Consider the following 22,467-nt stretch of genomic DNA (forward strand, 5'->3'; position numbering starts at 1 on the left):
GGGAAGCGATTGAGGGGGAACGGCCGCGCGACGGGCGCCTTTTCCTCACCGGGACGGGAAAACCCCGTGTCGCGGAGCGCGCTGTGTCAGTGCCAGGCGGCAGTGGCCCGGGGCGCGCCACCGTGACCGTTCCCCGCAGGCTCCACCGGTGACCGACATCGCGACCGGCTGGAGGCGGGCCCGAGGGTGGGCGCCCTGCGTCGTGCCGTACCCTTGCCCCGCGCCTAGCCGGCCTCCGTCGATGGAAGGCGCTGGGGGCTGGGTGGGGGTCGCGGCCGGCGCGGGGCAGGGAGAGGAAGGCGGAAATGCCAGAGGCCCCCGCGTGGGTTTTAACGAAACGCAAAGGCAGATTTGGCAGCCAAAGAGGAGCTGACTGCCCAACCAGTACTTTCTTGGAAGTGCCAGCATCCAGTCTTCTCCACATCACCGGGAAACACACCGCCTTTAAACTCCACTCCTGATTCTTCTCCATCCTTGGAAGCCAGAATTTTGTTGGTAAATCATACCTCTTATTACCCTTTCCCGTTTTCAGAACTTTAGTCACCTGTCGTCAATATACAAGTTTCTCCCGCTATCCGAAAGTAGAGCGTTCGTATAAAACCTGTTGTAAGCCAAAACGATATAAAGCGAAGAAACAATTACCATTAATTTGTATGAGGAAAAAGAATGTTTATTGTGCTTTAGGTGAAAGTTTACCGAGTAAATTAGTTTCTCATTAAACAAATAATACACATTGTTTTGTGACATTGGTTGCCAACCCTGCAAAATGTCAACACTCTCCCCTTCTCGACTTTGGGTTCCTCATTTCCATTCGTCCAGCTGTCCTGTCCCCTCCTGCCTTCTCGTCCTTGGCAGTGGGCTGGTGTGTCCATTTAGTCTGTATACATGGTTGAGCTACATGTATTATTGTTTTATGGGCCTCTCTAATCTTCGACTGAAGGGTGAACCTCAGGAGTGACTTCAGTACTGAGTTAAAAGGGTCTCCGGGGGCCATATTCTCGAGGTGTCTCCAGTCTCCTTCAGACCAGTAAGACTGGTCCTTTTTTTGTGAGTTGGAATTTTGTTCTACATTTTTCTCCAGCTTTGTCAGGGACCCTCTGTTGTGATCCCTGCCAGAGCAGTCAATGGTGGTAGCCTAACACCATCTAGTTGTGCTGGACTCAGTCTGGTGGAAGCTGTGGTAGTTGTGGTCCGTTAGTCCTTTGGACTGATCTTTCCCATGTGTCTTTGGTTTTCTTCATTCTCTCTTGCACCAGACGGGAGGGACCAGTAGATGGCCACTCACAAGCTTTTAAGCCTCCAGATGCTACTCACCAAAGTCGGAGGTACATTTTGGGAAATTTTTTTCATTGGTCCCAGACCCAAAAAATAACCTACTGAATCATACCAAATAAAGCTATGGCGGCTTGTTGCTGAGACATTGAGTGTAGTTCCCAGGGAAGGAGCTTGGCAATGCCACTCTCCCTGCTTGGAGTGCAGTGCCTAATTAACAGCTTGCTGTAAAACAAACACTGAACAGTATTTTCTTTGGCTTTTCACCTTTTCTCGTAAAAGGGAAAATCCTCTTTGGGTTTCTTTTGGTTAGCGAAAACAGGTAGTAATATCGGTCTTTTGTAAAAGCGAAGTGCCATAAAGCGAACTTTCAAAAAGCAGAGGATACCTGTATCTCCAAAATCTGTGTCCAGTCCACAAGTCTATGCTTTCTTGCATTCAGGTAACTCACCAATCATTATTCAAACCAACAAAAGCAAAGTTTTGCCTGAGGGAGCAATAAGGATACCAAAATCAAACCTGTTGCCATCAAGTTGATTTTGATTCATAGTGATAGTACCAGATAATTTTTTGTCCCAATCCTGTTTAATTTGTATAACTGACAGCTAAGGTAAAAACATTATTGTATTCTTTCAGCATTAGTGAGTTTTCTGAGTTAAGTATTAGATATCAAAAGTTTTTTGTATGTTTGTTTTGTTTTTAATGATGTAGTTCCTAAAACCAGTTAAAGAACTAGAAAAGTTAGCTGTTGTGCTAGACTTTTTAACAGGAAATATATATATAATGTTCAGGTTATAAAAACAATATGGAGTCGTCCTTCAGTATCTGCAGGGGACTGGTTCAGGATACCCCACACCAAAGTCTGCAGATGCTCAAGTCCCTTACATAAAACACTGTGGTATTTGCATATAATCCATGCACATCCTTCTGTATATTTTAAATCATCTCTAGATTACTTATAATACCTAATACAAGGTAAGTGCTATGTAAATAGTTGTTGTACTGTATTGTTTAGGGAATAATGACAAGGAAAAAAGAAGTCTGTACATGTTCAATACTCAAACAACAAGTGCTGGAGAGAGACTGAGGACCTGTGAAATGGCAGAAGGGTACAACTGGGTATCCCTGCACATCATTTCATTAGTGTGGATTCAGCTTGGTGCACGACAAATTCAAGTTTTGTTTTTTGGAACTTTCTTTTTTCTCCCAAATATTTTCAATCTGCAGTTGGTTGACTCCACAAACGCAAACCTCCCGGATATGGAGGTCTGGCTGTAATACTGTCTTAGGATTTGGTCTAAAGAAGAGATAATAGAAAATGAAAATAGCATGACAGCACAGAAGTGGTGGTGTTCATAGCAAAGAGGCTTGAGTAAAGACCAGGTAAACAGAAAAATAACAAAACTCCACAGGAGGCATCAGGACAGTTTATTTGATACAGATTAGGCTTGCATTGCAAAACTCCTTAAAATAGTCTGGCCTTGCCATACCTTTTCTATTTCTCTATAGAACTGCGCTCACTAAAATGTCTGTAAACAACAACTGACACCATTTTGTCAACAATCGTCAGTGATGCAGTTTTGTTTCACAAGGTTGTGATGGGAATTGCCCATGCAGTAACTTTTTCTAGCACCTACATCCCTCACATCATGAAAGATTTGGGCTCCCACTTATGTCTATAGTTTGGAATCTAAGTCTTTCCCATGCCCTACTCCTCCCCTAGTTCTCCAAGTAAGTAATCTGAAACACAGTCTCAGCTTGGTTTTCTTCATTGCCACAGAAATTAATTTACCTCAGGCCATGAGGAATATTTATAAGGGAAATAAACTACCTTCTTATAATGCTGTTACAGTCATTTTGATCTTCACAGATTGAGATATGAAATGAAGGAAGCATTCTTGCTCCTCTTTCACATGAGAAAACTTCATGCAAATAGTAAATGACAGAACTGGGATTTGAAACCAGAATTTTTTACCCTAAATCCAGGATTCTTTCTCCTACCTGATTCCACATCCCTAATCCTCTTTGAAGGTTCAAGCATTATGCCAGCTTAATCACTAGTGGTGAATGTGAGCTTGAGAAGGTGGACTTTTATGCCATGTGGAGTCAGCTTTTCCATACAGTTCACTGACTATGTGAATATTTCTTACTGTCCCTTACAACTCAGGCTCTCCAGTTGTTTGAAAACACTTTCTTTTTTATTAATCCAAAATCACCACCATTTTCTTGTGGTTTCTTAGACACTTGAGAAAACGTCTTCCTTCCAGTTTCTTTTTTTCCCCTGGAACTAAAAACCTCTGTTATTTCTCTATTTCTCCTCTCTAGTTGAACTTTGAAGTTATTGCTTTGTAATCCTAAAGCAGTTAGAATATTATGGCAACATCATGTAGAAATAAATTTACTCATAAGTTAAATATGTGGTAGTAGCAGTGTATTTTATATACAGTAAAGGTAATTCTACACTCTCACCAAAGCTATTAACACCTCCCTCACAGGCAAAGTGCTTATATTTGTTCAGTTCTTAACAATTTTCAAAGCACTTTCACATGTATTTCCTCATCCAAATCCCACAATACCACATGAAATAAATAGTTCAGATATAATTATCCCCTTAGTTCAAGTGGGAGCCCTGGTGGTGCAATAGTAAGAGATTGGCTGCTAACCAAAAGGCCAGCAGTTCGAATCCAACAGCTGCTCTTTGGAAACCCTATGGGGCAGTTCTGTTCTGTTCTATAGAGTTGCTGTGTGTCAGAATCAACTTGACAGCAATGGGTTTGGTTATTTTGATTTAGTTCAAGTAATTACAGAACTTGCCCAGCCACATGGCTCCTAAGGTAACAAGTAGCAAATCCAGGGTTAGCCTCTAAACCTTCTTACTCCTATTTAGTCAGTCTTCTTTTCAGTTCAGTACAAGACCTCCTACAAATACCTAAAAATCTAAAAAAAAAAAAGAAAAAAATTATGAAATGAACACAGAATATGAAAAGGTATTTGGAAAAAGGGTATTTGTCATGGTATACATTTAAAATTTTGAGCATCTGACCGAAATTGTAAAGGTTTTTCAAAAACGCAGGCTGTGTCTTTTTCACACAAAGTATTTTGTAATAGTTAAAGAAAACAATAAGAACTAAATCAGTGTCATAGTGCTGAACAGACTTACACTCTGTTAAAAGTGAAAGCAAAGAATTTTACTGGAGGATTGGAACAGCTTTAGCTGGGGAACGCAATGTAATGCCAGATCACAAAAGTGTTCCAGCATTCTGAGGGAGAGATTAGCTTTTTATACATAAAAATGGGGAAGGGAGTATATGACCATAATCATGGGGGCTTGGGATTATTTATGGCTACAAGACAATTGCAAGTTAAAATTTTGCAAGGTTAGCTGATCTATTTTCTAACACAGACTTCCTGAAGCCAACCTAGCAAGCAATTTTCTGAAATATCTGCATACACATTCTTCCTGGGGCATGCTGTGCAAGCATTCTCCCAAGAGCATCTTGTGAGTGTATGTGTGTGTGTGCTTGGTTTTCTTTACCTCCTACGATGTAGTACAGGGGTCACAGGGTAGAGGGTGCAACAGGACATGAAACATGCCCTCTGTGCCCCCCAACACACACCTGCAAACAGGATAGTAGTGTCTGCAGCATCACAGGTCATGCAGGGCATGGAGGAAGGGTAGGTTCTCACACACATAGATACCCACAGTAGGTACCAGAGACCACTGTTGAATATACACAGCTGTACATGGGGAACCCCCAGGTCCCCACCCCCTCTCCCCTGTCTTGCTGTCCCCCAGACAGGGGGATCTGTATTGCTTTGAGAAAGCCACCACAGAGGCTGCTCTGCCAGGCATCTTCTCCTCCACCCACCTCCATTTTGGCACATCTGCAAGACACACAGCAGCAAGAGTAGATACCCTCTTGCCCAGGCTTCTGTGGCTTGGGATTGGAGAAAGGAGGAGGGAACTTCATCCTTCGTCTTTCCCCTAGCCCTTCCCAAACCCCTGCCAACCCCACTCCAGCCAGAACCCATCCCTGCCCCCCACAAACAGCCCAAGACCATCTTGATAAACATTTCCTGACAAACATTTCTTCACAAACCACATTCCTGCTCCCGTCATTGTTTGCTGAGGGTGGTTAAAGTTTCACAAGAAGTTACAGGTCATAAGGCTCTAAATCACAGGTTCTGTTCTTAGGAAGGCAGAAAGGAAGACTTCGAACAAGCTAAAGTTTAATTCAAAAATAGAGTATTGATTCAGGTTTGGGGGCAGTCATTTTAACCATGCCAAGCAGCTCAGTTTTACAGTGCTCTCACACATCAGTCAAAACCACTTACTGAAGATCTGCTATAATCCCTCTCTGTGTACCCAAACACTCATTCTTCAAAATTTTCCTACTCTGAACAGATTTCAGGAACAGCTGTAATTTTTGTGGTCCTGATGTTTTCTTTGTTCTTCTTACTCTCCTGTGCTGAATTCCTTTTGTTTGTGGATTTTTTTCATTTCTTTTGTTTCTGTAGGTTTTGTTTTTACTGAGACTTTATGTTTTTCCTCTTTATTTTTATGAGTATGTTTGTTAACTTTCTTTGTGGTTACCGTGAAATTTACCCTTATCTTTCTAAATTTGAAGCAGTCTGTTATTAGTTGGTATTGCCTTGCCTTCCTCTCCATTAGAAGGTTCTATACCTATACCTTTTATTCCCTGTTTTATTGTTCTGATGTTGTTGTCATTTACTGATTAACTGCTCTGATTCCCTGTTGTATTTCTTTTGGTTTTGGATAGTCCTCGAGAGTTCATTTCCTAGATTGGTATCTGGCTAGTACGATCCTGCATCCTAGATTCAGCCTGTGAGCTGAAGTTGTTTGTTCTCAGATCGAAGGACTCCCTTTTATAATTCTTGTAAGTTTGGTTTGGTTTTTACATATTCCCTTAATTTCTGTTTATCTGGAAATGTCCTAATTTCACCATCATATTTGAACGAGAATTTTGCAGGATATATTATTCTTAGCTGGCAATTTTTTTCTTTAAAGGTTTTATATATGTCATCCCATTGCCTTCTTGCCTGCATGGTTTCTGCTGAATAATCTGAGCTTACTCTTATTGTTTCTCCTCTGTATGTGACTTCTTGTTTTTCACGAGCTGCTGTCAGGATTCTTTGTTTGTCTTTGGTTTTGGCGAGTGTGATTATGATATGCCTTGGTGATTTTCTTTTGGGGTCTATCCTATATGGGGTTTGTTGAGCTTCTTGAATGGCCAGCTTTTCATCTTTCATGATATTGGAGAAGTTTTCTGTCGGCAGTTCTTCAGTGATCCTCTCTGTGTTTTCTGTTTTCTCCCCCTGTTCTGGAACTCCAATCACTCGCAAATTTTTGCTTTTGATTGTATTCCACATAATTCTCCGGGTCTCTTCATTTTTCCTTGTTCTTTTTTCTGAGTTTTCCTCAAACAGAGTTGTATCCAAGTGTTTGTCTTCAATTTCACTGATCCTGTCTTCCACCATTTCAAATCTGCTCCTCAGTCCTTCTATGACACTGTGCATTTCTGAAATCTTGTTGTTTATCTTTTTTATTTCTAATTGTTGTTTTTGTATAATTTATAGTTGTGAATTTATTTTGGCATTTTTTTCCCGCTTTATTTTCCTGAATTCTTCTATTTTTTTGTCTGTATTTTCCATGAATTTGTCTGCCTTTTCCATGTATTTGTCTATTTTTTCCTCATTTTTGTCTTCTTTTTGCTTCAATTCTTGGATAATTCAGAGTATTAGAGATTTGAATTCCCTATCAGGAAGTTCTAGTGCCTTTTCTTCTACTGGGAAGTCATCTGGTGTTTTACTTTGGACGCCTACTGGAACCATCCTGTCCTGGTTTTGTAAATGTTTTGATATTGTCTGCTGTCTTTGGGGCATTCAAAAGTTATTTTTTTCATTTATTGACTGTAGATTTGTTTGTTTCATCCTTTTTTTTTAATCTGGCTATGTATGAGCAGGTGGGCTGTGTGTTCTTTGTTGTTTGCTTGTCTGTGGGCACGATACTTTTTGCCTGCTTCTCCAGTTGGCAGGGTCAGTCCTCAGATATGGTACAGCAGGGCAGGTCTGGCTGAAGAGGAGTTTCTGGAATGGGTTGTTTGTGGCACCTACTGCTGCCACCAGGGCAGGTTGGTAATCAGTGCAGGGCAGATTCTGGTAGGCCATGCCTGTGCTGCTTGGTGGTGTGATGTTAAGCGCACGGTGCAGGTAGGCCAGATGGAGGGGGGAGATTGTGATGTGTGGAGCTAAGATGGGTATGGGAGAGAGGAGAGAGGAACAGGAGCCAAAAACATACAGACAAACAAAAAAGAGTGCTAGGGAAGCTTGCCGTTGGAGTGGAGAGATGAGAGACTATGAAATGGAGAAAACCAAAAAAGGGAAGAAAAAAAGAAAAGAAGAGAATGAATAAATAAAAATTAGAAAGAAAAAAGAACAGCAAAGTTCCCAGGGATCCCACTGGTGCGGCTACGAGGTCTGGGGAAGTTGTTCCTAGGTGTTGCAGTACAGCCTAGCTAGAAGGCATAAAGGTATTCAGGGCCAAGTATTCAGGGGACAGGAGGAGAAGGAAGGTATAGAGATGAGAAACTGAGTAATGAAGAGAAACAAAAAGGGAAAAAGAGAGAAAAGAAAACAAAACAAATTTAAAAAAAAAAGAACTAGAAAAGCCCCCCAAAAAAACAGAAAAAAATACACAAAAAAAGAAATGCTCTCAGGGATCCCTGTGTGCATCTGCGCAAGCTGAGGGAGTAGGTCCCGAGCCGTGTAGCACTGCCCGGCCAGAACGGGCTCCCAACTCAGGAAAAGGAAGAGAAAATGAACAATTCAAAACAAACAAAAGCCCCGGGATCCCACCAGCATGGCAACCCAGACCGGGAAGCAGTTCCACACTCAAGTGGAGCTCCGCAGCCCCTTAGGAAGAAGCAAAGATGGTGCATGGAGCCAGGTAACTGAGCGAAAGGAGGGGGAGGTGGTGACAGGTAAGGAAGAAACCAAAAGAAGTGGAAAGAAGCAACACCAGCGGCCAACAAATGGCACTCAGGGAGTTGGCCAGTGCAGGCAGGTGGAATCCAAGCAGCCGGTGCTTCCTGGCCAAGAGACTGTGGCTGTGGGAAGCAGAGGAGGCCGAGTGGAGGTGAAGAAGGGTGGGGGTGGGAAAGCGTATATCTCCAGTTACCGGTTGTTCTGTCTCCTGCTGGAAGCTCCATGAAGCTGCTTTCTCGTACCCCCTATTTGCTGGTCTCTGATAGGAGTCCAAGATGGCAGATCCATGCTGCATTAGCTGATAGGGGACCTCTGCATGAACCTCTCTTCACTCTCCGTTCTCTGTCAGTTTTCTCACTCCATTTGGTGCTTGGCTGAGTTCTTTATCTCTTCATTTGATGTTTTAGGATTTCAGGATTGCCGTTTTCTCTGTTTGGCTTAGTTTTTTGGATCTTTGCTGTGGAGGGATGGCATGGTGCATCTGCCTAGTGCCATGTTGCCAGAAGCAACAGCTGTAATTTTTGAAGAATAGTACTTATTACTGCCTGTACAAAATAATAATAACAAAATTCTAAACCAGGGTAGAACCAAGTTTTGAAAACTGAGAAGATTTCCTTTTATAGATATTTTCGTTTTAAAAATTAGAATTACTCTTCAACTTAAACCCTTGCTGCTGAGCCTCATTAGTGTTCCACTCCAGGTAGGTCTTGGTACTCATGATCTTTCATAGTTTACAGAACTGCTGGGGAATGGCTTTCTTCTCCATGGGCTCCAGAAGAATGAGAATGGCAGCATCATTGTTCTCATCAAAGAGACGAAAATGGGAGAAGTCCAGTTCATACTTGCACCACTCACTCTTCACAAAGTTTTCAGAAAGCACAAAGACGGTTTTGTGACTCTTTTCAATGGAGTCAAGATATTGTCAATAATCTACTTGCCAGGAACAAAGTCCCGCTTATGAAGACATAACTTAAAGGGGGGTCGAAATTCTCCCGCTTCTGTACCATAAGGTTCTCCACCCAGTAAGAATCCCTTTCACTATAAGAAACAAAGGCGTTATAACAGATGTCCCTGTTGGGTGCCTTCTTGGGCTTCCTTTTGGCCTGGAGCCAGCCCCACATCATTTTCATGTACCACAGCCCATGGAGACGGTGGCAGGATGAACAGAAGAAGGGCACAGCACACAGCAGACACCAGGGCTGTCCTGTGGCATTCAGCAACCAAGAGGCATGTGTCCTGAACTCCCTGGCCCCACACGTGGGATGGAGAGTCACACAGGTAGTTTTCTGGCCAATCAGTCAGGGCTTGTTGCTCCTGAGTGAAGATGGAAATTCACAGGAGCCAAGTCTTCAGTTTCTGAAAAGAATCAAGTTGCTCTTTAGAGATAAAGTGTTATTATAATATTATCTTGCTTACTCTCAAGGTCAGTAATGTGGGTAAAAAGGTGGAATCTGATAGGTTCTTCAACATATCTAGAAATGTAAAGTTTTTTGAGTTGTGGCAAAATTAAACATTATATTGCTGATGAGTCAGAATTGTTTTTATATTGCTGATATCTAATATGTCTAGTGTCTGGGGAACATTTTGTGTTAAATTATGTATTTCTGTTGGATAAATTTGAGTGTTTCACATTTTCTGGCCCCTGATAAATGTTAGGTGAAGAACCAAGTGTGTACTATCCAAGATTAAGGTTAGTCAGGGTTTTCTAGAGTAAGCAACATTTCTGGAGCTTGCAGATGATTTTGTCTTAAAATCAAGGTATAAAGGGAATGCCAGCCATTCTTATAACTGAATGTTTCAATTATCCTTCACTATCAACTTTTTACTGAGATCTTAGTATCCTGGTGATTTTAAATATTGTGACAGGGAATATGGCAGTAAGCAGACCTTGGCACTTTCAACTGTGAATATCTTTAGTTAATAAAAAAGGAAAGACACATCTTTAAAGTATGTCATCATGGAAAATTTCCATGGCTAAACTCTGTGTTTATTATAGTTTCCATTGGGCCTGGTCTGTTAATGGAATCTCAGCCGTTCTATTTTCCGTTTCCCTGAAGCACACAGTCTTCCAGTTCTACCTCCAACATCTGATTTGTAAATCCTATTGTTTTATTAAGCAGCACTGGTGACGCATCTGTGAAGCTGGGCTGCTAAACAAGAGGTTGAGGGTTTGAACCCACCCAGTGGTTCCACAGGAGAAAGATTTGGCGATCTGCTTCTGTAACTATTAGAGCCAAAAAATACCCTATGGACAGCTCTACTCTGTCACATGCGGTTACTTTGAGTCAAAATTTACTCAACGGCATCTAACAACAACACTGTTTTATTACTTCGACTTGTCTTAATATTAGTTTTTTTTCACTATGGGCCTGACTGTAAGATTCTCTTCCTCTCATCTCATATGAAGAGAAGTGTTTCTCACTTCCAAACATTTTTGGAAACCTGAAAAATCAATCAAAACCTCTCAGAGGAAGACTGCTTCATATGTCAACCCAGGTGAGGGATTTTCTACATTGAATTCAGCCTTCTTGGTTTATATCTCTGGGAATTAGAAACATCAATCTTAAGTTAACTCAGAACAGAAAGTCCAGAAAAGTCCTGTTTGTTTTTTGTTGTTCTTGTTGTAGTTTAGAAAACTTGTAATTATTTCAGGAATCTAAAATTTGAAAATAGAAGAAGATTCTCAAGATTCTTTGATGGACTATCCCAAAAGAAAAAGACAAAATCATGCAGATAATAAATAAGTTGTTGTAGGATTGGTCCAAATATGCAAGACTCCCAAAGGCAATGCAAATAATTTTCATCTGCTGCAAGAATTCTATCAGACTGCAGAAAATGAGCTTCCAGATTCACGCACATCTGCTGAATATAAATTTCATGAGGGCAAGGATTTTAGTCTTCTTTTTCCACTGAGGTATCCCCAGCCTCTAGGACATACTAGGCACTCAATTAATACTTGTTAAGTGATTGATTGACATGCCTTTTGAGAGTATAGGTTAGCAGACAACAGTTAGCTTAATTAGTAAGGAACGTCTGCCTTGAGTATTGTGCTCTTTTAAAGAACTAAGTATATGAGGTCAAATTGACAACAGTAACTCAAAAGATTGGGAAGGAAGCTTAGGGGGCAGTGAGTTTATGTTAATGGTGGAGGAATAATTGGGAAAAGGAGGGTGAGAATTGTTGCACAACTTGAAGAATGTAATCAATGTCACTGAATTATACACATAGAAATTGTTGAATTGGTGTATGTTTTGCTGTGTATATTTTCAACAACAACAAAAAATAAATTATTTTGAAAAAATATTGATGAGTCCTGGAGGAAGGGAGTGTAAACATCTGAAATGGCCCTTGCAGGCACATGGTGGGTTGCAAGGGAGAGAAGCCTGACTACTGGCTCCTTGTCCTGGCTGACTTCCTACCCCCACCACACAGCAGCTGACCTTGTTTAAATACAGAAATGAAGAGATATAATGCTTTATTTTAACCATACAGTCAGACAAAACCATGAGCGACTGGTATCATTTTAATATCCATAATGATTGTATGGTCTCATCAGGCAAGAAGACTATGAAGGCAGAATTTGATCAAGCGCAAGTAATTTGAAGCACGTTGGAAAAGACATTTTAATATCTTCTTAAGGCCCAAATTACTGCTAAATCCAACCATGTGATGTGGCAGTCTGGGCAGGGGTTACTGACTTCTATTAGTGAATAGAAAAATTAGGGCATGATATGACTCAAATTCAGGGACATGAGCCATGTTGCCACTGCTTCCTTTAGATTAAATCCTTGTTATAATCTATAACTAGGGTTCAGTGTGTCCCAGTCAGAGTCGCAGACAAGAATACTGCCAGCTTCTTGGCCAAGATCTCTGGCCAACTATCTGAGAAAGAAGTCTCCAAATTATTTGTGACGATGTAATGGTTTTCAACGTGTGTAAATATCTCTCAGTGCCTGGAAGGTTGTCTTCTTAGCAATTGTAGAGCCCAAAAAAGTTTTTGGATACAACCCCTAGAAGATTTATAACTAATATTTGTATTAATTATTTTAAAGAATCCATGAATACTTGTTATTTTTTAAGATTTGTCACGCTTAAAAGAATGTGGCTTATTAGAGTAAATGTCAGGCTTGTAATTCCAATTTAAAATGTTTAATTGTATACTTAGTTTATATTTTTTAAGTTAAAATTTTTCTGTTTGTAGAAGCATGCGTTGAAATATTTATCTTATATATTGAAACGTTTATTCACTGAGAATGTGACCAACTATTCAAATAATACAAAAAGCTGAATTTTTTATAGTATATGTGTGTATATGTACCCTTTATGTTGCCAGTTTTCTTTGTATGAATGTTGCCCAAATGCATTGCACAATTCAGGTAAGACTGCTTCATATGAGAATCTTAAGCAAAAACAAACTTTCCCTGAAACAATGTCATCTGCTATTTTAAGTTCAAGAAGGACGTTAAATGATGATTGAAGAATGACTTAAGTATAGGATACCACTCAAATACCAGCTGGTTTTCCTTCCTGGTTAAATGAAATTATACATGTAACGTGCTTTAATAGAATGCCTAGCACACAGAAGGAGCTCAGTGGTTGTTCTTATTATCATCATCATCATTCCTGGCCTGCATCATAGTGAGAAATCTTCATTGCAGCTTTTCAGTTATTTCTTGCATGCACACTAAATTACGGGATCTCAAAAACACGCTATACTGGCTCTTAAGGACTCATTATAAATCACTGTCATAAATCAGCTTCTGGATTGACTCAGGGCAGTGATTAACTGTGGCCCATATCCCAGATTCCCAGGGCTCAGCACAGCTCAGTCATGCCCATCCTCTGCAGCATTGTGGGAGCAGTCTTAAGGGCAGGTGCTTTACAGTTGGATAGACTTGGGTTCAAATCTTGGATCTTCCATGTGTTAGCTTTATGACTGAGGAGATCACAAGACTCAGTTTTCATATCTATCAAATGGGGATGATGATTCTTATCCCAAATACAGTACCCAGAACCTGGTAAATGCTCACTGTTAGCCATTAATAATAGCTTCATATGAGAAAGGCCCTAGGATTTAAACTTCATATTAAGAAAGACTGTGGGATTTAAAGTACAGTAACTTAGTACTACCTATAGTTTACTATGGGATCAGCCAGTCTAATCAAATTGTTGTTGACTAAGGCTGCAAAGAATGGGAACATTTGTCCTAGGGGAAAAGGACTAAAAAGTCATTTGTTCTGCTCAAAGTCACCCTTCTATTTCCTGAGTCAAGATGCCACTACCTCCACTGTCATGGATTGAATTGTGTCCCCCCAAAAATATGTGTATCAATTTGGCTGGGCCATGATTCCCAGTATTGTTTGATTGTCCACCATTTTGTTATCTGATTTTCCTATGTGTTGTAAATTCTGCCTCTATGATGTTAATGAGGTGGGATTAGTGGCAGTTATGTTAATGAGGCAGGACTCAATCTACAAGATTAGATTTTGTCTAAAGCCAATCTCTTTTGAGATATAAAAGAGAGAAGTGAGCACAGAGACGGGGACTTCGTATCACCAAGAAAGCAGCATTGGGAGCAGAGTGCATCCTTTGGACCTGGGGTCCATGTGCTGAGAAGCTCCTAGACCAGGGGAAGATAGATGACAAGGACCTTCCTTCAGAGCCGACAGAGAGAGAAAGCCTTCCCCTGGAGCTGGCACCCTGAATTTGGACTTCTAGCCTACTAGACTGTGAGAGAATAAACTCCTGTTGTTAAAAGCCAAGAAAGTTTTCCACTTAAATTAATAGCCTAAGTTTTCTTATAAAATATTGGAAAAAATAAAATAATGAGGTTGTTTTGCTCAAAAAGGAAGAACTCGTTAGAATTTTTGTTGTAGTAATAAAGTTTCTGATTTGAATAGAAGAGTAATAATTTAACTCTTTCTAGGAAGTAAAGAAGTTTTTAGTTTGTATACTGTTGAATAGTTTGTATTAAGGCCCATACCAATAACTGACTTTATTTTAATAAGTTTTATAGAGCAAATCTTCAAAGCCAGAACTGTCTTATTTTTAGTAACTATGTTTAAAATTTCTTACCCTAAAATTTTAAAGCAGTAAAAATTATATGATCAGAGTAATTTATTACATATAGAATTGTTTACACAAGCTAAAGTTTTATGATAATTCATTCAGGAATCATCAGTTCATCTGAATCAATGAAATTCTAAAATTCTCCACATATTTATTTTGTTAATAATATCTGACTTCTTTGGATTGGACTTGAAAATGTGTATAATACTGAAAAAAATTTTTTCAAATACAAACATGGTCATAAATAGAATTAAACATTTTAATATTGATTTATTGTACTTTAGCAGCTATGTAATATTTTACTGATCAGCATTTATTCAACATTCCAAATTTTTGTATATGTTTAGATTGTTTGAGGTAATACATAAGGAATAGATAATAAACTAGTGCTGTTTAAAAAAAATACCACTTGTGATATTTCTATTATAGCAGCACTAGATGACTAAGACACCCATAGAATCTGTCCAGATTAGTGATGGCATCGCCTAGTGACTAGGGAACAGCAGGAATATCACCACACCAACCTTGAGTATGCCAAGGGTATAATGGGGTCTTAGTCCCACCTTCGCTTCTCATTTTGTCAAACTGTATAGACTTGGTTTTAGAATGTTAGGATGCCATACTGTTTTTTTTTTTTTGTAAGAAATAATATTTCAAAATGGTTTATAAACATTTCTAACAACATGAAAGTAAAACAGAGAGGTGTGCAGTGTAGTGTTTATGAATGGAGTCTCTGGGCCCTTTAGTTAACTGTGTGATCTTGACCATGTAACTCATTATCTCTATAAAATGAACTCCTTAGGGTTGTTGTGAAAACTAGGAAGGGTACCTGTGGAAAGAACTTAAACACTGCCTGGCACATCTAAGGAAACCCTGTTTGCACAGTGGTTAAGTGCTACAGGTGCTAACCAACAATTTGGGAGTTCAAATCCACCAGATGCTCCTTGGAAACTCTGTGGGGCAGTTCTACTCTGTCCTATAGGGTTGCTATGAGTTGGAGTCGACTCGACAGCAGTGGTTTTTTTTGTTTTTTTGTTTTTTTTTTTTTTTTGGCACATTTAAGTGCTAGATATCAACTGGTTTGTAAGTAGAGCCCAAAGAAAAAATGTACTTATTTTATGGAAAATCAAGTGGAGAAACAAAAGCTATCTGTTGATATAAGTGATAAAATGAAAAACACTTGACATTGAGTCAATTTCAACTCATGGTTACCCCATAGGGTTGTTAATGGCTGATTTTTCAGAAGTAGATCGCCAGGGCTTTCTGAGGAGTCTCTGGATGGACTCGAACCTCCAACCTTTCAGTTAGCAGCCGAGCACATTAACTGTTGCATTTTCAGTATAAATAATAATAGCTTGACAGAAGTATAAAATTACGAGAGTGATCGAGATGTGAAAGGGGAATTGTAGGTCAATGGACAGAAGGAACTTTTAGACACATGAAATTGTAGCACCTCAAAGTTGTGTTGGCACAGAATAAAAATTCTGACAGAAATTTAAACAATGTGAAGACAATGCAGACATCTGGAGAGATTGTTTTCCCCACCTTTCCTCAAAACAATTTTTTCTAAGATTTTAAGCTGATTCTCAAGGAAAATTTATGTGTAACAATTGCCTATTAAAAAAAATCAGGTCCCAAACCTGTCTGTCTTCTAGCTCACTATAGGCATAAATCAAAGGGGGGAAGACCTTACCTGATTGTCTTAGGCTGGGTTCTCTAGAGAAGCAAAACCAGTGAAATGTATATGGAGAGAGAGAGAGAAAGATTTATCTCAAGGAAATGGTTCATGCAGTTGTAGAGATTGGCAAGTCCTGAGCCCATGGGTCAGGCATCAGGCTGGAGGCTTCTCCTGACTCATGTAGCCACAGGGGCTGATGAACCCAAGATTGGTAGGTCAGACAGCAGGTCGCTGGCTCACAGGCTACAGAGGCTGATCAATCTAAGATCGGCAGGTAAGACAGCAGGCTTCTGGTTGGCAGGCTGCAGAGACGGACAAATCCCAAGATCAGCAGGTAAGCTACTAGCTCAAGTCCAAGAACCAGAGGTCAGATGATGATGAGCTGGATACAGGATCCAGAGTCAGAACCTTGCTAGAACATCCATCCCTTTATTCTAGAGACAGGCCATAGCCCCAAGGAAACTCCCTGTCTTAGTTATCTAGTGCTGCTATAACAGAAATACCACAAGTGGATGGCTTTAACAAACAAAAATTTATTCTCTCTAGGAGGCTAGAAGTCCAAATTCAGGGTGCTGGCTCCAGGGGAAGTCTTTCTTTCTCCGTCAATTCTGGAGGAAGGTCCTTGTTGTCAATCTTCCCCTGCTCTAGGAGCTTCTCAGTGCAAAGACCGTGGGTCCAAAGGACAAGCTCCACTCCTGGCGCTTCTTTCTTGGTGGTATGAGGTCCCTCCCCTCTCTGCTCACTTCTCTCTCCTTTCATCTCTTGTAAGATAAAAGGTGATGCAGGCTACCCTCCAGGGAAACTCCCCTTACATCTGACCAGGGCTGTGAACTGAGTAAGGGTGTTGCATCCCACTCTAATCCTCTTTAAGATAACCTAATCTTGCCTCATTAATCACAGACAGAGATTAGGATTTACAACACATTGGACAATTACATCAGATCACAAAACGGAGGACAATCACACAATACTGGGAATCATCGCCTAGCCAAGTTGGCATATATTTTTAGGGGACACAGTTCAATGCATGACACTCCCTTCCAAGTGATTGAATACTCACAGCAGATCTCATCATGGAGTTAATTACAGCATTACATAACTGCCAAATCACATCATTACATAACTTCTAAACTACGTCATAACTGCAAAACCACTGGAAATCATGGCCCAGCCAAGTCGACACACAACCTTAACCATCACATTGATGTAGACCAAATATAAAATTACTGACCCTCCCTGTAGTTTTACTTTGAAGAGACAGACATTATCAAGAAAGAGTTATTCCTTGAGGGACCTGGAAAGGACTAACTGGCCAAGAATTTTCTATTGAAATTGTACCACAGAAAGGGTTTATTTAGATTAATAAGCCCCTTTGGTAAAATGGCAAGTACACTAAGGAATGTAAGTATTATTGGGTTTTCAGTCATTCACACGTTAATATGAATTAGGGCAATTATGCTGTTTTCTTCTGAACAATTAGATGAGCTTCAGTTGCTCTCAAGAATTGACAGTATTGATGGCATAGGTGGAGGAGAAGCTTTGGAGCAGATGGTATTGTCTTGGGCGGGTTCAGGTAGGACAGTAAAGGAAAAAGTATTTGGGAAGAAGCATGATTCCCTCTGAAGTAGAGAATACCAAGTTCTGGGAAAGAGGAAGGGTTGGAGAAAGGGGGAAACCAAAATACAACCAAACCTGCTGCTGTCGAGTCGATTCCGACTCATATGACCCATAGAACAGAGTAGAACTGCCCCATAGAGTTTCCAAGGAGTGGCTGGTGGATTCGAACTGCCAACCTTTTGGTTAGCAGCTGAATGCTTAACCTCTGTACCACCAGGGTCCCCAAAGAGGGGAAGGAACCCACTTGATGAAAGCTTCATTTGTGGAACAGCTTTGCCTCAGACAACCCTCTCCATGTAAAGCGCTGGACTTTGGAGTCAGATTTCACATGAGCTTTATCCTAACTTTAAGTCATATTCTTGGAAAACTTTCTGAACTCTCTCTTTTTTTTTTTTTTTAAACAAGCTATTGAGGCACAACCAACATTAAATCAAGATGAAATTACACACAATGAGCATCAATATCAGTTACATTTATCATAGATAAACATAGAAGTAATAAAATGGTATCAGTTTATACTATATATATCCCTTTTGTTCTGTTGTACATTGGTCACTATGAACCAAGCCAACTCGACAGCACCTAACAACATTTATATATCAGGTATGAAGTTCATAACTATAATCTCCAGAGTGTACAAAAATATCACTTTCCTTATCCCTGCCTAATTGAAATTTGCTTAACTTTTAAACTCCCTTTTCTGAGTAATAAAAAACTTGCCAAATTAAGGTAGCTTAGTCGCTTACCGTTTCTGTGGGTAATACTTGGTCCCACTCAAGGTAATCCACCCCTCCCTCCCCCAGGAGTGATCTAAGTTGAGGGGGTGGGCAGGGTACGCTTCCATGTGGTAAATTCTGGTGAGGCAGGGAGCTTCCATGTGGTACAGGCATTGGTCTGGAAGGGCATCTCCTGGAGTCCAGAGAGTGGTAACACTCCTCAACATTATTCTGTATTCTTTAAATCAGCCAGAATTGAGTGTGCTGTTACTTTTTTTTCCTTCAATTTTTCGATGTGTTTAATAGTTTGAATTATCTTTTGTGTGTGTGTGTGTGTGTGTGTGTGTGTGCTTTAGGTAAAAGTTTACAGAGCAAATTAGTTTCTCATTAAACAGTTAATACACAAATTGTTTTGTGACACTGGTTGCCAACCCCACGATGTGTGAACACACTCCCCTTCTCCACCCTAGGTTTCCTGTTTCTGTTTGTCCAGTTTTCCTGTCACTTCCTGCCTTCTTGTCTTCACTTTTGGGCTTCACTTCACTTATAGTCTCTTATACATGATTGAACTATATATAAAGCATGTCCCTTGCACGTGTTATTGTTGGCCTTATAGACCTGTCTAATCTTTGGCTGAAGGGTAAACCTCAGGAGTGACTTCAGTACTGAGTTAAAAGGGTGTCTGGGGCCATACTCTCAGGGTTTCTCCAGTCTCTGTCAGAACAGCAAGACTGGTTTGTTTTTTGTGTGAATTTTAATTTTGTTCTACATTTTTCTCCCTCTGTCTGGGACCCTCTACTGTGATCCCTGCCAGAGCAGTCGGTGGTAGTAACCGGATACCATCTAGTTGTTCTGGGCTCAGTCTGTTGGAGGTTGCTGGTAGTTGTAGTCCATTAGTCCTTTAGGCTAATCTTTCCCTTATGTCTTTTGTTCTCTTCATTCTCCTTTGCTCCAGCTGGGATGAGACCAATAGATGTATGTTAGATGGCCGCTTGCAGGCTTTTAAGACCCCAGACACTGCTCACCACAGTCAGATGTAGAACATTTTCTTTATAAACTATGTTATGCCAATTGAGCTAGATGTCCCCCGAGACCATGGTCCCCAGCCCTCAGTCCAGCAGCTCAGTCCCTCAGGGAGTTTGGATGTGCCTGTGAAGCTTCTATGACCTTACCTTATTCAAATTGTGTTGACTTCCCCAGTATTGTGTACTGTCTTAACTTTCACCAAAGTTACCACTTATCTTTTATCTAGTTAGTGTTTTTCCCTCCTCTCCCCACCCCTCCCTCATAACCATCAAAGATTTCTTCATTCTGTGTGGAAACATTTTCATGTGTTTTTATAATAGTGGTCTCATACAGTATTTGTCCTTTTGTAATTGACTTTTTTCACTCAACATAATGTCCTCCAGATTCATCCATGTTATGTTTCGCAGATTCATCATTGTTCTTTATCGTTGCATAGTATTCCATTGTGTGTATATACCACAGTTTGTTTATCCATTCATCTGTTGATGGGCACTTAGTTTGTTTCCATCTTTTTGCTACTGTAAATAATGCTGCAACGAACATGGGTGTGCATACGTCTATTCGTGTGACGGCTCTTATTTCTCTAGGATATATTCCTAGGAGTGGGATTGTTGGAGCCTATGGTATTTCTATTTCCAGTTTTTCAAGGAAGCACCATATCACTTTCTAAATTGGTTGTACCATTTTGCATTCCCACCAGCAGTGCATAAGAGTTCCAATCTCCCCCAACCTCTCCAACATTTGTTATTTTCTGTTTTTTTGATTCATGCAGGTAATGTTGGGCTGAGATGGTGTCTCATCGTAGTTTTCATTTGTATTTCTCTAATGGCTAGTGATCACGAGCATTTCCTCATGTGTCTGTTAACTTCTGAATGTCTTCTTTGGTGATGTGTCTGTTCATATCCTTTGCCCATTTTTTAATTGGATTATTTGTCTTTTTATTGTAGAAGTGTTGGATTTTCCTATAGACCTTAGAGACTAGGTCCTTGTCGGGTATGTCACAGCCATAAATTTTTTCCCAATCTGTAAGTTCTCTTTTTACTCTTTTGGTGAAGTCTTTTGATGAGCATTGGAGCCCTGGTGGCACAGTGGTTAAGAGCTCAGGCTGCAAACAAAAAGGTCAGCAGTTCGAGTCCTCCAGCTGCTCTTTGGAACCCTGTGGGGCAGTTCTACTCTGTCCTATAGGGTTGCTATGAGTCAGAATCAACTCGACAGCACACAACAACAATATCCTCTTTATGCCATATATTAGGGCCCCTAGTGTTGACCCTATTTTTTCTTCCATGATCTTTACAGCTTTTGGTTTTATATTTAGGCTTTTGATCCATTTTGAATTAGTTTTTGTGTATGGTGTGAGATGCGGGTCTTGTTTCAGTTTTTTTACAGATGGATATACAGTTTTGCCAGCACCATTTGTTAAACAGACTATCTTTTCCCCATTTGATGGACTTTGGGCCTTTGTCAAAGATCAGGTAACTGCAGGTGGATGGGTTTACCTCTCGGTTCTCAACTCTGTTCCATTGGTCAGTGTGTCTGTCATTGTACAAACACCACGCTGTTTTGACTACCATAGCAAGGTCAGGTTCTGAGGCTTCCTACTTTGTTTTTCTTCTTCAGTAATGCTTTACTTATCTGGGGCCTCTCAGGGCCTCTTTCCTTTCCACATAAAGTTGATGATTAGTTTTTCCATCTCATTAAAGAATACTGTTCTTATTTGAATCAGGATTGCATTATATTTGTAGATTGCTTTGGGTAGAATTGACATTTTCACTATGTTCAGTCTACCTATCAATGAACATGGTATGTTTTTACATATATGTAGGTCTCTTGGTTTCTTTCAGTAGTGTTTTGTAGCTTTCTTTATATAAGTCCTTTACATCCCTGGTTAGATTTATTCCTAAGTATTTTATTTTTTTTAGGGACTATTATAAATGGTATCGCTTTTCTGACTTCCTTTTCAGAGTTCTCTTTATTGGTGTATAGGAATCCTACTGATTTTTGTACCTTTATCTTGTATCCTGATACTCTGCTGAATCTTCCTATTAGTTCCAGTAGTTTTCTTGTGAAGTCTTTAGGATTCATTATGTATAGTATCATATCATCTGTGAATAGGGATAGTTTTACTTCTTCCTTACCAATTTGGATGCTCTTTATTTCTTTGTCTTGCCTTATTGCTCCAGCTAGGACTTCCAGCACAATCTTAAATAGGAATGGTGATAAAGGGCATCCTTGCCTTGTTCCCGTTCTCAAGGGGAATGCTTTTAACCTCTCTCCATTGAGGATGATGTTGGCTGTTGATTTTGTATAGTTGCCCTTTATTATGTTGAGGAATTTCCCTTCTATTCCTGTTTTACTGAGAGTTTTTATCAGTAATGCCTTTTATCCATCAATTGAGATGGGTATGTGATTCTTTTATTTATGTGGTGGATTATGTTGACTGATTTTCTAATGTTGAACCATCCTTGCATACCTGGTATGAATCCCACTTGGTTGTTGTTTTTTTTTTTTTTAATATGGTGTTGAATTCTGTTGGCTACAGTTTTATTGAGAATTTTCACATCTATATTCATAAGAGATATTGATCTGTAATTTTCTTTTTTTGTGGTGTCTTTGCCTGGTTTTGGTATCATGGTTATGCTGGCTTTGTAGAATGAATTTGGAAGTATCCCTTCCTTTTCTATGTTCTGTAATAGTTTGAGTAGTACTCTTGTTATGAGTCTGTTCAGATTTTCTACTTTTGTTTGTGTTAGTTTATGTAGGTAGTGTGTTTCTAGAAATTTGTTCACTTCCTCTAAGCTTTCAATTTTGTTGGAGTACAATGTTTCATAGTACTATGTTATGATCCTTTTTATTTCAGTTGAGTCTGTTGTAATGTCTCCAATTTCATTTCTTATTTGGGTTATTTGCTTCCTCTCCTGTTTTTCTTTGTCAGTTTTGCCAGTGGTTTGTCAATTTTGTTGATCCTTTCAAAGAGCTAATTTTTGATTTTGTTGATTCTTTCTACTGTTTTTCTATTCTCTGTTTCATTTATTTCTGCTCTGATCTTTATTATTTCCTTTCTTCTGGTGGCTGTGGGCTTCTTTT

General features: G+C 39.9%; 1 pseudogene; it reads right to left on the reverse strand.

Annotated features, from left to right (window-relative positions):
• Positions 1-8,680: 8,680 nt before the first annotated feature.
• LOC101357473 (toll-like receptor 2) overlaps positions 8,681-22,467 on the reverse strand; it is a 15,313-nt pseudogene continuing 1,526 nt past the window's right edge.

The sequence above is a fragment of the Trichechus manatus genome, unplaced genomic scaffold (genome assembly GCF_000243295.1).
Source record: "Trichechus manatus latirostris isolate Lorelei unplaced genomic scaffold, TriManLat1.0 scaffold00059, whole genome shotgun sequence".
NCBI lineage: Eukaryota > Metazoa > Chordata > Mammalia > Sirenia > Trichechidae > Trichechus > Trichechus manatus.